At 48.7% G+C, this 3409-nt stretch overlaps 1 long non-coding RNA gene across 1 annotated transcript; it reads left to right on the forward strand.

The window, feature by feature from the left end:
• Window positions 1-1041: 1041 nt before the first annotated feature.
• LOC136296398 (uncharacterized) lies at window positions 1042-3072 on the forward strand. Its single transcript, XR_010722914.1, has 3 exons — window positions 1042-1057; window positions 1154-1245; window positions 1527-3072. It is a non-coding gene; the product is annotated as an uncharacterized lncRNA (long non-coding RNA).
• The last annotated feature ends 337 nt before the right edge of the window (window positions 3073-3409 follow it).

Genomic DNA, 3409 nt, shown 5'->3' on the forward strand with positions numbered 1-3409 from the left:
CTTAAAGCCTATTGGCTCCAAATTCACAATTCAAACCTTAATCACAAGCAGCAGCAGCCACGAGCCTGTGCCACCAGAGCCATGCCTGGTGTCATGAGAGCCCCTCACAGGCACAGTGACCGCTCCAGCCCATACAAACTCAGCTGGGGGCTCCATTCCCTCAAAGGAGCACGTTCAAAGGCAAGGAGAGAGTTTTGGGCGCATTTTCCCAGGTGGGAAGCCTGAAGCTCGTAGCCCTCTGCCAGCACTATGTATAAGACATCATTTGCCTGATTAAATTCTGTCACTGGTGGAGAAAGGTGGGCTGATCTTGCAGCCCTGAAAAGCAGTAATTGTCAGTTCCAGCAGCAAGAGAAAGCAAGTGCATTGCAATGAGTAGCCCATTTTCACAAAGGAGTGGAAATTCTCCCTGAGTTGCACCTTTACTGAGAAATAATAGCAAGCTCATTAATGCTGGTGGTTTGTTTCTCTCTTCTTTTTTCACTTCTGTACAAGTGACACGGAAACAAAAGAAATAGGATAATTTCTCTGGTACTGAAGTGCTTTCTGACTGCAGCTATTTCTGGATTCCCCAAACCCAACATTTGCAGTTTGATCCCAGGAGAAAAATGTGTGGTTTGCATTTTTAGGAAAAAAAACCCCTCCGATTAATTTGTGCAGATTTGCATATGAATGATTTTCACGCTCAGCATCTATCATGATGGCAAGTCTGGATTGTGACTCCCAGCTGTCTGTGGTCTCCAGGTATTCTCTCAAGTTGGGTTTGCTTCCTTTGAGTCTGAGCTCAAAGGCAAACCATGTTCTCTTCTACCTCTGTTCTTTTATTCCGATGTGATTTACATACAGGCGAAAAGCGTGAGAAATCTCAATATTTGCATTTTAAACATGATTTCAGGATGTCTGTCGTGGTTCATTCATCTGCTTTTTGGCTCCTGCATGCATCTAGTTCACTTCTCTTTGACTGCACAAGCATATGGGTCTCATTAGCTTAATGACAGGCTTATTTATCCTTCATCCCTGCTGGCACTTCTTATCTGCAGGGTGTTGGGTGAGCTGGGTATTCAGAATTATCCATTTCAGAGCTAGCCGATTGGCAGGTCAGTGGTCCCGAGGAGATTTTAGGTGATGATCATCTTTGTTTTGCTCTTTTCAGGTCAGATGTGGCACCTTTGGACAGGGAAGGCATTGAGGAGAGCTGAGATGTTTCCTGGAGGTGCCTCAGGACTCCAGGTTTTCATGTTCTGGGTGGGTTGTCTCAGGTCCAGCGCAGCCCACAGAAACAAACCATCCAGGTCACATCGAGCAAAAGCCCAGAGGGGAGGGAGGAGCAGGCTCCACAGGTGCTGGGAGTCCCCCGGGTTAACACAGGCACACGTGTGCTGCTCACTGTCCCAGGGGACACGGGGGTGTCACAGATGCTTCCCCGGAGCCCAGAGCAGCCCCCAGGGCAGTTACCCTGTAGGTCCCATGGCCACCTCCAGCTTTGCTTTAAGTTCCATGCCAGTTTTCCCTTGATGTCTCTGCAGGTTCCCAAGCCCCCTCAGTGAGTTCCACAGGATCATGCCTCTGAGAGTGACAGAACAGCAGAGATTTTACCTCTTCCCCGAAGGAAAAGAGCTATAGATACATAAAACCATTAAATGACTAAGCCAGCTCCTGGGACACGTTAAAAATTGTGTGCTTAGATATGCTCAACAGCCTGGGAGCCTGCAGAGGGAAGGTGGCAAAGGAAGAAGTGCTGCTTGGAAAAGCTCCTGAGGAAATGAAGCTGCTGTCTGTGCTGAGGAAACTCTGCCACTGCCATTGAACACTCCAGGCTGAGCCACAAGCCCAGGAAACACGTGGGGGAATTCAGCACTGACCAAGTCAGAGAGTCACAAAGTGTCCTGAGCTGGAAGGGACACACAGAGAATGTCAAGTCCAACTCCAGGCCCTGCACAGGAGCCCCAAGGTTCCCACCACGAGCCTGAGAGCATTGTCCAAACTCTCCTGGAACTCTGGCAGGCTCAGCAGCCTGGGTCTTGCGTGTAGTTCACAGCCCCAGACCTGTGCAAGGTTTGCAGGAGCACTCCCAGCACGTCTCATTTTTCACCCTAATCCAACTGATAAAAACAATAAAGCAGCTTTGACCTTCCACCTCAAGTGTTTACTTTGCTGCTTCCATGGCTATTTGTATTTCTCTCACCTGTCCTGCAGCCTGGGTGATGACAGATCTGGAGGCAGGAGCCTTCCAGCACCACCCAGCATCCCCTGGCCCTCTGCTGCTGACACCTGGCTGTGGCTGCTGTCACAGAATTGTTATTATTGTTATTGTTGTTATTATTGTTCTGCTTCTTCTTCTTCCTTCTGCTTCTTCTTCTGCTTCTTCACCGCAAATCCCTGTGCTGGTAACGACATGGAAGCGTTAACACCCACCTGCCATGCCAGAGATGTGAAAATTGTTGAAAACAGCAGCAACTGAATTTCCTGGCTCATCAAGTGGTGCTGAGCAGACTTCCCCTCCCCCTCACCTTCAGATTTCACACTGGAGTCTCTCACTTTATCTTTAGTTCCATTGCTGCTGACAGGCTTTAACTGTGCAGGTTGTAGTGATGGAGACTTGGTTCAAAAGCTCCACAAAGCCCCTGCCACTGGGGCTTTCCACCTGCCCTCGTTGTGCCTCCCAAATTCCATCTGGTAAGCCACCAAAATTATCTCCTGATTTAAAGTCTGCTTTGTACATGATACACAAGAGCACCGTTTCCCTAAAAAACAACTTTGCAGCATAAAGAGAAATAACACAAGAAGGATGAAATAGAAAACTGGTTGTGTTTCAAGAAATTGGTGCCTTGACAAAGAGCCATCAGCTCCCAAAAGCAGAGATACTTTCCTTTCAGATTTCTGCATAAAGCCAGCAGGGATATCTATAATAAGTGATTCCACTAAAAATATATTTTAAAAAAGAAAAGAAAAAAGAAAAAAAAAGCACCCTCCAAACGAAAGTCTTCTACATGCAAGGGCAAATAAAGATGGTACATTTTTACAGCAAATTTCACTCTGCTGCAGAAGGAATGTCCCTGGGGCCCAGGGATTACACGGCTAATCCAACCTGCCCTACTCCCTGCTCCCTCCTGCTCCTGCAGCTCCCACAGGAGAGGCTCCAGCAGCTCAGGGTGCTCAGGGATCTGCAGTCCTGTGGGAACTGGGGAATGCTCAGAGAGCCATTTCCATTTCGCTCAGAGTGACAAAGCAGAGTTCTGAGCGTTTCCTCTCGGGGATAGCTGGGTTTGCACACATCACTGGCTCCATCCCAAAGGCAGAAGCTCTCCGCCTTTCCCAGGGCCCTGTGGGAACACAGGCAGCTCCTGGCAGGCCACACCTGCTGCAGACCTCCAGCCCCCTGGGCACTGCAAGTCACCTTTAGCTGATT

This window comes from Chamaea fasciata, unplaced genomic scaffold (assembly GCF_029207755.1).
Source record: "Chamaea fasciata isolate MVZ Bird 193981 ecotype frontalis unplaced genomic scaffold, bChaFas1.0.hap1 SCAF_13, whole genome shotgun sequence".
In the NCBI taxonomy this organism is placed as follows: domain Eukaryota; kingdom Metazoa; phylum Chordata; class Aves; order Passeriformes; family Sylviidae; genus Chamaea; species Chamaea fasciata.